The sequence below is a fragment of the Melopsittacus undulatus genome, chromosome 7 (genome assembly GCF_012275295.1).
Source record: "Melopsittacus undulatus isolate bMelUnd1 chromosome 7, bMelUnd1.mat.Z, whole genome shotgun sequence".
NCBI lineage: Eukaryota > Metazoa > Chordata > Aves > Psittaciformes > Psittaculidae > Melopsittacus > Melopsittacus undulatus.
Genome location: NC_047533.1, coordinates 41,929,667 through 41,943,867, shown reverse-complemented (window position 1 = coordinate 41,943,867; position 14,201 = coordinate 41,929,667). Strand labels below are relative to the sequence as shown.

Genomic DNA, 14,201 nt, shown 5'->3' with positions numbered 1-14,201 from the left:
TTTTTGCCCAACCTGTAGCTGTGCCTGGGATTGCTCCCACCCAGGTGTAGGACCTTGCACTTGGCATGGTTAAACTTCATGAGGTTGGCATCAGCCCACCTCACAAGTGTGTCAAGGTCCCTCTGAATGGCATTCCTTCCCTCACATACACATATGCATTTAGTTTCCATATATAATATATAAGTTAACATACAGAAATAGATAAATCATACATAGAAAAGTACATGTGGCTATGTATATAGAAATCATGCATGCAGAAATGTATCTAGTAAATTGATACAGAAATACATGAAAAAATATGTCTAGAAATATATATATAATATTTCTACATGTAAAAAACCCACAAAAATCAGAAATATACATGATGCAAGACAAAATAATGACAACTGAAATCTGAGAGGACAACATCATCAGTTCACGTGTGAGAAGAATAAAATGTAATTTAAAAAAGACCCCACTGCTTCAGCATCTTAAATCAGAAATAATCTGGAAAGCCAAAGAAGCTTCCAGATGAAAGAACAAGGTACCTTTGACTTGGTTTGATATTCTATTATCTTTTATCATTCCATCTCTTTTTATAATCTTCCTTTCCTTTTTCACTTCTGATATAGCAAATAATACTATTTTCTTTTCTATTTTTTCCTAACAGTTTTAGTATATAATCTCATTTTAAACATAGTCATCACACTTCAGTATTCTTTTTAGCATTTTTTACTTAGCTCTTTAGGGTAAAAAAAAGTTATCCTTTTTATGTTTTGTGAAATGTCTGAAGCTTGGCTGTTATGGTTTGCTTCTCATTAAGAAGCCAAGCATCAGTCAACCAATTTAATGGCTCTCAGAGCACTTCCAGATCATAAAATCCCCTATGAAATGTGTTGATATTTATCTCACTTCTCTGATACTCATATCTTGTACAGCATAACTATATTTGTAATAAATGTGGATGCTCAAATTCCTTTTTTCTGTTCTGCATTTTTTTTCTTCTTACTTATCTTACTTTTCTTCTTACTTTTTCTTCTTACTTACTTAGAATCTATAAATTCTCTGTGCAGAAAAGAACTGAGAATTTGTATAAATTTGATCTGCACAAGGTCTACATTGTTATTTTTCATTATTATTTCCTTACTTCAGTGGGTTTTACAGGCATTTGAGCAGCCTGACAGCAGCATTTGTAGTCAGATGTCTTTTTCTAAGAACATCATGCAATTTTGTGGTTTTTGCATAAATCTTTTTTCATTAAAATACATCAACAAGAAGCTACTGCTTGAAAAAGTTACCAGTTTAAATACTCCAGTGCTTTGCAGTCAAAGTACCTGGCATCATTTGTGCTTCAGAGCCAAAAACTTGAAACATTCATTGTAATCATGAGCAAAGGCTTCTGTTATTTTGTAGATACAGCTGGTTTACTCCAATTTTGAACTTTTGAACACATCCAAAGTTACTTAAAGCTGTGTCTTTTCTCAGTACATCACTTGCAAACAAATTCAGATGATTCTTTCAATAGTCCACTGCTTGTGAGAGTCAGATAAACTCTTTTAGTCCTTCCCCAGGTTGTTCTTTCCACAGTGTCTGCTGCAGAACTGCCATTGTTAACAGACTGTGAGCTTCTGAATAAAGCATAGGCAAAGCAGGACAGTGAGTGTCACTCTTGGTGAGGTGGAGGCAGGAGGGTATTGGGTGACAATCTGTGGGGAAACAGAAGAAAATTAAGCAGGGGTATACGCTGTGAGGCTGGAAAGCAGGGAGAATGAAAGCAGAAGGATGATGTCTTCATTTGAAAGGAGGAAGAAAACCTGAAACTGTGCTATGAATGTGGAAAGAGAAGAAAGGCACTTGTACCTTTGTGATGGTGTACAACCAACTCATTACCAACAATACTTCTTATTCATACCAATGGTACCTTGTTTCACTCACTGTTTTACTCAACATTTTCTCCTGGTCACAAAATATACTTGAAGCCTGTAAAATTACATAGCTTCAAACGTGTAAACTCAGGGCACAGCAATCCAGGTGCTGGATCATTCAAGGACAAAGGTATGCATTTGTTTTTCTTTCACATCAAAATGCATACTTATCATGTTCTAAGGAGATAGAATCTCATATTTTTGGCCAGTACTACTAAAAGCTAGCCTTAAATATATTTATACTGCCCAGCCTGCACTACTTCTGAAGGCCAAGGCATAGCTATGTGACTTCAACAGGATCACAGAAGACCTGAATTTACTTCTTATTTTAAAGCATAATTGAAGTATGACACTCAGTAATTACTTGTTTAGACTGGGAAGGCATAAGACAAAGTATTACTTTTCCTTTTATTCAGGCCATAAGAATAATTATTACACTCAGCCCAAGAATTGCTCAATTCTTTTAAATACCTAGAGCATTAATGACTAGGCATCTTTCTTCTAAAATGGCGTAACTTCAAAATTCAGTGTTGTTTTTTAAGGCAGAATTACTACAGCCATGACTGTAGTAAATTTGTCTTTGACAGATTGCTCTCAGTCTCATTTAATGGTAGCTATAGTTACTGCAATTATCAGTAGTGAGTGCATGTTCTATTTAAGTAAATAAAGACATCATTTGAGTTATGTCTTTAATTACCTCTGCATAATTAACAGCTAATCACAACAATTTTAAAAGGATCCTTGCAATATTGAATTTTTAATTCTGTAATAGTATTGATATTTAGGTATGTGTATAATTGCAGTCTGAAAATACATTGCTAGCAGATAATTTTGTTGCCTCTGTTTGCATAGGCACTGCAAAGTTTCACTTACTGGGATGAAGATGAACCTCTGAAAATAAGTTTTGTTTAGGAGTCAATTCAGCTGCAATACATAAACATTACATTCATAGAATCACAGAATGGTTTGGGTTGGAAGGGACCTTAAAGATCCCTAGTTCCATCCCCCTGCCAGAAGCAGGGATACTTTCCACTAAACCAGGTTGCTCAAAGCCCCAGTTTGACCTTGAACACTACCAGGGATGGGGCATCCACAATTTCTCTGGGAAACCTGTTCCAGTTCTCTCACAACCTTCATAGTGAAGAAAATTTCTTCCTGAAGTCTAACCTAAATCTACCCTCTTTCAATTTAAAACCATTTCCCTTGACCTGTCGCTACGCGTTATTGTAAATTCTCCCTTTCTAGCTTGGGGTTAGTATCCATTCCTGTTTAAAAGAGGAAATGTAGCCCCCGAGTGTAGTGGGAGCAAATTGATTTCTCCATTCCTGTTTTCCTATCAAACATATCTGAAATACACAGTGAAGTTTACTACTAGAAAAACAATGTCCATTGTCTGGAAAAATATGTTACATGCAAATACAGAAGCTTTATCTATTTAACCCATGCAAATAGCCTGCATTTAATTTTCCCAAAATGATAGAGTCAGAGAAAAAAGCTTAAAACAATTCTGTGAGTTGGTGACTTTTGATTCACCTTTTATTGCTCCATAACTTATTTTCTTAATAAGCCACCTGCATTAGTGTGGGAGAGTAGATCACGATTTTTCATGCTCTGCCCTAAGCAGTAGTGTCATCAGCATATTTTTAGGTTTGCCACAGATTTGTTGCAAAAGTTAAGGAAAAGTGATCACCTTTTCCCTAACTGATATCAAATTTAAGACTAAATGTGTTATGACAAAGTAAACAGCACCTTTCCATATTTGTTATGGATTTTTTAAATTGTAAACATAAAATTTAAGCTCTATCATGATAAGTCCAAACTATTTATTATCTAGAAATTTTGAATTGCAACTTTCATCTGGTTATTTTCACAGAAATTTCAAGCGTTTTTTGTCAAGTCCTTCTCTTCTTTGGCACTACATGGGTCACTTCATAAATATTCCAAGCTGTGGACCAAAGAGAACAGTTATGAGTGAACTACTTGGTGGTATTTTCACAAAGATGATACCTCTTGGAGAGTGATACACTTGTTAACAGTTATAAATGCTCAAAAAGCTGTTTAAATTATAACATTACTTAATTTACCATAACCATCCTGATCTACTCAATTACTGGAATAAGTCTATAGAAAAAATGTGGGGAAGAAATAATACAGATTACATTACTATGCAAAATAAAAACTTAAGTTTGAAACGCGGTCAGCTGTGAAATAGCAGTAATAGCTGCAGCTTCCTTTAACAAGCTACTGGTGATAACACTGTGATATTTCCCTCATACGACATTAAAAATATTTTAAGTTGTTGATAATGACTTAGCCTACTAGTTAGATTTTTATTGTAGTGAAATTATCAAGCATTGGTGTCATATATTACATTTTCACCTTTAAAATACAGCTATTGTGTCCAAACTCTCAAGCCTCTATCTGAAGTATTATTACAACTTCTATTTCTGACTGCATGACCTTGCTCATTTAATGTGCTGGAATCTATAAAAAGCACCATAAGATAAAAAATGTTGTCCTTTTATTTTTAACTTTCAAAGATATCTTCCTATGTGTGATACACAGAGGTTTCATTAATCTCTGTATGTTCTCCATTCATCACTTGTAAGTTTCATTAATCTCTGTATGTTCTCCATTCATCACTTGTAACCATATAAGCTTTTTTAATACTGAGCAGGATAAATGATGGCACTGAGAAATATTAGTGCAGTTTTGTCCCTAAGTGAACAAATAATACTGCAGGAAAATCTTTAGATTATCACATTATTTGTATAGATAGAAAAAAAAAATAATCCCACATTTTATTTGAATATTTCGAATTCTCCATTGTGTCATCCTTAGAGAAAAATAGAATTTCTATATTGTCTCTATGATAACTACCGTACTAGATACTGAGAATAAACCAAAGTTAATATCTGTAGTATGTTCCAAAGATACTGGTCTATGCTATGTACAACCCCAAGGTACTTTAACCACCCTAGCTTGGATACTAAAAGGAATATAGAAGTGTCACCAGAGCTTTCAAAATTACCTCCACAAACATGCTCAGCTTAAGTGCCTGTCATCTACACCAGTCGAAAAAAAAAATAGCTATAATTTTAAAGTTGATCAACTTTCAAACTAGAGCTATTTTACATATGCTAAATTCATATCTGCCTATTGCAGTAGAACATTACATATTGAGAGAAAGCTACATTAATAGAGAGGCACTATTAAATGATCCTAGAAACATTTTAGCTTCAAGTGAAAAACATCGATTTGTTTTCTTGCTCTGTGACACATTGTGAAGTTGGGATAACACATCCAACAGGATAAGCACAGTTATTAGCAGTGCTTCTTATTCATACACGCTGTTACAGAGATAATAAGCCTGTTGATTGATTTAGATACATTTGGTTCCTGAAGAACACTTTGCCCTGTTTGCTGCTAAATAGCAATGATGTTCAAAGCACCACTGGAGAACATTGTTGAGCGGACGACATGACTAATACCCCAGCGGCTGTTGACACAACTCTTCCTTTCAGAAAGATGTATGGTAGTTAAGAAAACAGTCCTGTGTTACAATAAATTCACCTTGCACTTTTATTGCTATTATTTTCTTTTGCTGCTTGCAATTCAACTAACAAACGACTGTGAGTGATAGTTAAGGAAACGCCAAGCCTTCTGCTTTGAGTCAGGTAAGTTTAGTCAAACACAGAAAGCATTAAAGCTTTATACAGGATGAACACATCTATCCAGAATGAAAATTTTAAGATGTCTTTGATAAACTAATCATCCAAATAATGCTTGTTAAGAGGACAAAATAGCACCTATTATTTCAACACATTCTATTTCTAGCCAACCAATACATTTCATTGTACATAATTGCTGCCATCCCAGTAACATTTTAGCTGGACTCTTTCAGTGTGAAGACTTCATCAGAACGATTTATCCAAAGAAATATTGTTCCAAAAGTAATTGGTTGGCCACTGTAGTCTTAATACCCTCCAAATCTACAGATTCATTATAGTGCTCCCATGAAAATTCGTTGTTACAAAATCTACTAGCTTTGATTACTATATTTATTCCCCATGAATAAAAGTGTAGAAGCATTTAAGAGTTCAGATTTTTGTTCATTGTTTACTACTAACTTTCATTTCCAGTTCCTTGAAATTCTACTTGATATTAAAATAAAGCAAACAGCACAGGTCAAAACCACTTTTTTTTAAAAAAAAAAGCCCAACACAAACAAAAACCCAACAGGATCAACCAGGTTCTTGCACACTTACTTAATCTCTCTTTGTCTTTTTGTCATATCTGTTTTGGAATACACTTCACTGATCTCAAGAGAACAAGGTCTGGCTTCAGTAAAACACTGCAGCAAGAACAGTGACAGAGAGATACGATAGTCTATGTAGACTGCTATCCTAGCAAATTTAACAAATGCTCAATTATATTCTCTTCTACTATTATTTACTTAAAATACAAGAACACTCACAACATTTAGGGTGAAAGTGTCTTCTGTGATCAGTGCTGTAAATCCCTGGAGATCCCAAACATGGAACAAGAATAGAATATGTAACAGAAAACTGCAATGCAGATAAGAGGCATGCAGTGCATGTCAGAGGAGTATGCCTTGGGGAAATAATGGTAACCAAATGCTAACGTCTATACCTAATTCTACAAGCCTCATTATTTATTCTAATAAAAGTAGTAATTATTTCTTCTACTAAATTATGTAAATTGAATGTAACAGATGTGTTTAAATATTTTAAAATTTGTATGTAAACATATTCTAACTTTATAATGCTGCTTTGTCCAGTATTGCATTATAATCTCAGAGCATTTTTCACAGAAATGCACCCCTGATCTTTACTATTAACATTGATTTATAGTGAACACTGATTTTTACTATGCTTTCACTACTTTCAAATTCCAATCTGTCCTGGGCTCAGCAGTAGCAGTCATTTTTCTCCTTAGTAGCTGGTGCAGTGCTGTGGCTTTGACTTTCAGCCTGGGAACAATGCTGATAACACCGATGTTTTTAGTTGCTGCTCAGTAATGTTTACTCTGACCAAGGACTTTCCGAGTCTCATGCTCTGCCAGGGAGGAGGGGAAGCAGAGACAGGACACCTGACCCAAACTAGCCAAAGAGGTGTTCCATACCAGAGTATATCATGCCCAGCATGCAAACTGGGGGCAGTTACCCAGAAGAGCTAGATCACTGCTCGGGTCAGGCTGAGTATTGGTTGGTGGGTGGTGAGCAGTTTTTTTGCCTTGTTGTTTCCCTTATTGTAATTATTATTGGTGGTAGCAGTAGTGATTTGCGTTATACCTTAGTTACTGGACTGTTCTTATCCCATGGGAGTTACATTCTTTCAATTCCCCTCCCCGGGAGTGGGGGGAGGAAAGGGGAGGGGAGTGAGCATGGATCTTGGCTGCCATCTGGGCTTAAACCACGACACAATCAAACAAAGTTTTCTTAATTTGAGATCTGGGTTTTTTTTCAGATTTTGTTTTTCATTCAGAAGTCCACAAGATTTTTGAATCATCAGCCTTTCACAGTATTAGCCTTCTCAGCTGTGAGTTTTTAATGATACAAACATCTTTTCCCCTTCCTCCTTTGGCTTGTCATGTTGACATATTGAAACTCATCTTAAAATAGCTGTAATACTGCCATAAACATTGCTAAATCAGCCCCTCTGCATGGATATTGAACTTCATTTTCTATGCAGTTGCCTGTATTAACCCACATAAAAAATAAACAAACACAACCCCCCCCCCCAAAAAAAAAAGAAAATAACAAACAAGCATAAAAAAAACACACTGCAAAATCAGTCCTAAAATACTTAGAACTCACAGGAACTAAATCTCACTGCACAGTTTTAGAGTTGGTGTGTTGGATTTGAAATAGCTAAAGGTATGACCCTTGACAAGATAACTTACTGCTTGTGGTGCACGAGGTTGAACACATATTAAGAAACTTTGCATAATCATTCTGCAATGACCAAGTGTCCCATAAATTGTACATCTCAAAAAGATTTTCACAGTGGAAATGAAATTTCCAAAAGCAAAATGTCACTAAAGCGCTAAGTTCCCAAGTCCTCCTCTTCAGTGAAGGTAGCGTTCCATTGTCAAACACAACACCGTGAGCCTTGTGAATGCTACCAGGATGACCTTGGAATGCATGCATCTAAGTTTCCACAACCTTGAGCTTAAATTTAAGTGGAAGTAAAGAAAAGATAGAAAAAAAAGCATGTGTGCGTCTCAGCTGGGCCAATATTCTGTTACCAAAAAACGTTTTTTCCCCACATTTTTTTTTTGTCGTGGTTCTGGTAAAGCCACAGGGTAAGGCATCCAAGTGGTAGGAGATTCTACAAAGTTTGCTGTCAGCTTGTAAGTCACATATATATGTTGCATTAATAACATAAAATTATAATTGCAGCTTTCCAATGCTGAAAGGAAAATTTTCCCAATCACTAGAAACCCATTTAGGAGCATTGATTTTTACTCTGACACTACCTGTCGTGGATAAATTCAGAACATTTGGCTGAAGCATTTTTCCAGTCCTCTGAGAAATCATTAATAATTTCCTTCTATTAATTAACCAACATTTAATTAAGCAATAATTAAACAGCACACATTTTCACAGATAATGTGCATCCTTAGAATTCTCCAAGGTTCGTCTAAATCTTACAAACTTATTTAACTCAATAGGATGAGATGTGGGGTAAATTAGCTTAGCATTTAAATAGATAATTAAGTTATAAAGTCATTTAAATATTTGTCATTCTGAAAGTTTTCCTGAACAGCATTGCTAAGTGAGAAATGAAGATTATTCTATCTTAATAAAATTACTAACAAAATTGTACAGATAAATATACAGATGATGGCAAGGACAAGCATCCTGAAATATTGTCTGACTAAAATACAAAACCAGTATATATATGGTACTGCATATGATCACACTTTAGTATTTCATCATGGTGGAGATTCTGGTAATTGTTCATGTTTCCATAGATCCACATATCTGTGTTTACAGTTGTACTAATATCTTACAAAAGGTGTTTCTTCCAAGTCATATACTCAAACACCAAGTTTAATATGAACCCCTGCTGAATACAAACCATTTAAAGAAGCCTGCAATGGTAAACAAAGAACAGCAGAGAAAAAAAAAATAAATGGACAAAATTTCCTATAATTGACTTAAAATCCTTTCTTTGAATGTACAGAAAATCATGGTGCCATCCTAACTGGAAGATATCTTGCTTCAAATACAACCCAACCTTATTCTGTAACTGTCCATCTTTTCTGAATTTTTTGAAAAGAATTTAAAAGAATTCAGAAGAATCGTGTCATAGACACTTCAAAACAATTGCCTGCGTCAGTTAAAACACAGGTATTCTCATGTAATCTCTTAACTAGAGAGTTCTTTTCCCTGCCATAAAATATATTTACATGTGTACATGTAAATGTATATGAATTACATGTACTAACTACATTAGTAAGCAAACTGGTGACTGCTGTGTGTTAAATGCCTTCTCAAAGCAAATTTCCCCACAGATCTGTCAGCAGTTACTTTTTTAATCCAGGAAATCATGTTCTAAATATAGGAAATACATGACACCTGAGTACACAAGGTATTTTGCAGTCCTGGGGCTCTTCAGGAGCCAAGTTTTCAGGGTAAATATTATCATACAGGTTTCTCAGTGGGTTGTATTGGCATCCAAAAAGACACAATCTTTTATTAGTAGCTGTTGTTAGACCAGCAAAAATAAATTACTCAAGTAAAAATTAACAGAAGAAAAAAATTAGTGAAACTACACTATCTCCTAAGCTCAGTACCAAATGCAATTTTTTGAGAGGTGATAACACAAAAAAAAGGTGGGGAAAGAAACACCATATGGGATATGCTATTGCACTTTCTATTATATCATACCTTAAACTTAGATTCTTCAAACTTACATGCTTTATCTCTATTTTATGACACCATTTTTACGACTGCTGCTGAAATTAGAACTGGGTCTTCAATGCACTGTCCCATCAACAGAAAGTATTGCTTGTGAATTAGGATACCATTACACTAGTCTGAAAATTGACGAAAATGAAAATAATTAAATAATAATAAACCCACTAAAGTTATCTATTACGCAGCAAAAACACTAGATAAAACGGGACAAAACCAACAATTTCAATGAAACATGAAGATATGAGTCACCCTGAATCATTTTTTATTTCATATATAATATATTAACTCAGGAAACAAAACCAATGAAACGTGGGAAGGTACAGGAAGCACAATATCAAGATCAAAATCTTAATGCTTTCCTTTTGCGTGATTTCTGTTGTATTTTTTTAACCTTCAGGGTGAAGAGCAGGGTTTGCCAATGTATAGCAAGTGAATGCTTGCATCCACTTTGGCTGCAACCCATTTTGTTGTGATGCATGCATATATTAGTGATAGTATTCAGAGTCAGCAGAATAAACAGACAAAATAGATTAATCTTTTTTCCACTATCTAAAATTAACTAGCATATCTGAAGAAACATCACCTGTTAATGAGCGCTATGTACAAGGAAGAATCCACAGAACTTTAGCCTTGTTTTTTACTATTGTTTTGCTTTTGTTCATCTGTATGCATACTACCTGCATTCCTCTGAATTTAGGATTCAGCTGAACTGCAGTCTGCTTGGCTTCACACAGTTTTAAACAAAATAATGATTCCCTGCTGGAAAACAGCATAACGTGAAAGTCCCATATTAATTCTGACACATGCTGCAGAAACTTAGGCAAATCTTCTAGAAGAAACTGGGATGCAATAGAGTAAATGAGAGGTTTACAAGCTCAATTGCACATGAAAAGTACAGTGAAAGAGTCATACTTTAGAGAGCATGGTGCTGAAAACATGTCTTTCATGATCTTACTTGCAAATTAACCGTCTGAAAATTTAACATGCCCATTTCTTCACACTACATAGTAGTAATTCTACTCAGCAATTGAAGACCCTGAGAAATTAGTGGAATAGGAAGCAAACTCTCAAAGATGTAACTCAGTCACATTAAGGCAAAAAGAAAACAGATTCCTAAAGGCAGACTTTTTCCATTAGGAAAAAACTTTTGAGGAGCATCACCATTTCATTCCAAAAACACTTTTTTACTCCTACTTAGAAATAATGTATGCAACTCCTTCTTGTGGAGTCAGATTTCCTCCTCAGCTTCTTACTTGATATATAATGTAAGAAATTCTCCTCTCCCTAATCCTTCAAGCTCCCAAAGTTACAAAGCCACCACCATTTTATTTCAGACATTTCCTTTAGGAGAATTGTTAGGCGCATGAAATGCATTTGCATCACATTTAATGCCTGCAATAATTCAAGAGGTAATTTTATATACTAAGTCTCAAGATGCGGTAGACAGTTTTAGACAATCCACATTCCCACTTTTTTGCTATTTCCAACCGTTTCATCACTCATTGCAAAGCATTAGAAGAAATAACAATTTCCAGACAATGGGGGCTGTGCCTGAGGTCTTTTATGTAGGCTTGACATTATTGGCTCTCTCAGCAAAGACAGAATAAACACAGTACAATAAATTGATTCTTTTCTAAGAATTATAACTGCCATAACTTCTTTGGTATTGCAAATAAACTAGACCCAATGTTATTTTATCATTAAATGTGTACTATAACTCAACACTACATAGAAACATATTAATAGAATTTAGGATGAGACATCCATTTCTCATGCACAAGCACAGTTAGGAGTCATGCTAAATGAATCAATATGTTCTAACTGCAAGCAGCTTCAAGAAGCCTTCTTAATGACAAGTAGCAATGGACAACTAGCAAAAGGTTCATTAAAAATTCAGTCACATCAGACAGTGAATTCTCAGTATAAATAGTGAATATGGATGTGTGAGAACAGGAGAATTAACAGACTCAAAACATTATTGAGAATTCAGAAGATCCTCCTAAATGCCCTTCTCGATACCCCATAGCAGCTGTGATAAGTATTGAGTTTGTTTCACTAATTGCCCCTTTTCTGCTCTTTGGCCACAAAATTCAAGGAAAGCTTCTGCGTATGCAGAGAAACTACCTGTTTGTTGAGGCAAAAGAAAGGTCTGATATCTTTCAAATTTCATCCTGTGCAATGTGATGTGATGAGCGATTTAACATTACATTTTTTGATGTGATCCATTTTCATGAATGGAAGTTCCATGGCCCCATAATTTCCATTACATTTGTACTAAGAACTCTCAAATTCATTGCTCATTCTGCTGAAACTGAGCAGCCCATCCAAATACAGTTCACATTTCATGATGCAAATAAAAAAATAAAGCTACCTTACAGATTCTTTTATTCCTGTATTCAGCTACAGCAAGTTGCTATGGGAAGGTGATCATCCAGAACAACCTTCTACTGATTGGTATTCCACTCTTTGCTGCAATCAAGTCTGAAATATACAGAAACAGAAGAATATGGCAAAAATCAAGAAAAGCACCAATAACAGTTAGCTCTTTGCATTACACACTATCTTTTACTGTTCAAAAGAACAGTAAGGTGGAATTAGTGAAATTTGTTATAAGTAATTTGTTTATTATAGGAAGTCTATTAAGTATAAAAAAAGCTGTTTCTTTCAACTTTTACAAATTTCAAAACTCTATGCGCAGTGAAACATAAGTAATAGTAAAAAACTTACCTCTTTGTAAGTTGTCTCCTCGCTAAACAGATAAACCCAAATTTTATAAAACTACATCAAAACTAAATTTTCTTACAGATGCCCTACTGACCTGTTGATTACAGGCTCTCAATCTGTTACAGTATTATTCTTCTCTTCCCAGAATATTCCAAAAACAATGAAGGTTCAAGAAAAAAACATACCTTAAACCTGTAGTAAATGAATTTCAGCATCACTTCTTTCCAGAAGCTCAATGCTACTTTAACTGCGATTTTTCATTCTATTTTGAGAAGATGCATCATTGCAATCCATTTTCTCCTCTTAAAAAAAAAACAGCTAAACTTTAAAAAAAATAAATCATATAAAGAAAGAAGTGAAAAAAACAGATCAAAGAAAATAATTTACCTCATTTACATGAATTCACCTGTACCATCTGTTATCATCCTCCTATAAAAATACTGAATGGTGGTGAATATTGTTCTGTAGCTGCAAAACCTATATTAAGTTACAAATTTCTAGCTGAAACAAGAAGTCAGGGCACAATTTTTTTTTCTCTTGTTTTTTGCTCAGAAGCATAATAAAATATAAAATATAGTCTTCTGAGTGCTACAGACTGAAGTATGCAATTAAAAAAGGTTACCTTCTAAAGTAAGGTTTTAGGAAGAAAGAATATAAAAGCAGCTCACTGATTTGAAGAATGTTGTGCATATGCTCTTGGGTTTCTATATTGATGCCTAGCACTCATATGATTTTAGTGAGAACTAAATATTTAAGTACCCAGGAGAAATGTGGCTTAAGTGCCTTCTTCCATCCCTATTTCTTATCAAAATCATTTTTGTTTACCCATCAATTGATTATCTTTTCCTACTTTTTAAATAAGAACAGTAGAGACCTGACCTCCTTCTTTTAGTCCCTTTTTTAGTCTAATATCTCCACTATGGAAAGCATCCTTTTATATTACAGTCAAATAAACAAATATTGCTGTGCCACATTCCAGTTTTGGCACTGCACCACTCAAATATTAACTATGGAATAAATTCACAAAACTGAGTCTCTAAAAACAGGTGACAACTGGAAAAAAATCAATAAGAGAAGTTAGCTCTCTAGGAATGCTAGAGTGTGTGACAGCTTCTGGGCTTTATGTTTGTACTATGAGGTTTCCAGCAAGGAGGCTTGGTTTATCCAAAGCACAACTGTTATTCATGTCATTCAGAAAAGAACTGTCTATATTTATTGACCATATACTACGTAAAGTTCTGGCAGTTCTTTCGAACTTCCTTTTGAAGTTATCAAAGCAGCATTACCTGTTGGACATAAACATACCCGAAAATTGAGAAAAATAATACACCTAGACAAAGAAATACCATCCCGTACTCTAGAAACAGAGAATTGTTACCAGTAAGATGATTGATATATTGAAAAAGTACTATACTTTCACTTCTTAATTTAAGTTTGAAGATCTGCTTAACTGAATTCTCATATGAGCATATCTTTTGATTGGAATTTAACTTTGCAGTTTTGGAACTCTGGCAGAAAATCTGCATTTTAGGGTCAAAGCAAAGTGAAACTGAGCAGATCTGAGTATTTTACAGCTCTGTAAGCATACTCATTTTTTAAACTTCCTGAAGCATAAGTACACATTG

General features: G+C 34.6%; 1 long non-coding RNA gene across 1 annotated transcript; it reads right to left on the bottom strand.

Annotated features, from left to right (window-relative positions):
• Window positions 1-349: 349 nt before the first annotated feature.
• On the bottom strand, window positions 350-12,882 carry LOC115946489 (uncharacterized). The gene is made up of 3 exons (XR_004080558.2): window positions 12,762-12,882; window positions 12,224-12,333; window positions 350-1,685 (listed from the first exon to the last, which is right to left on the bottom strand). It is a non-coding gene; the product is annotated as an uncharacterized lncRNA (long non-coding RNA).
• Between the last annotated feature and the right edge of the window lie 1,319 nt (window positions 12,883-14,201).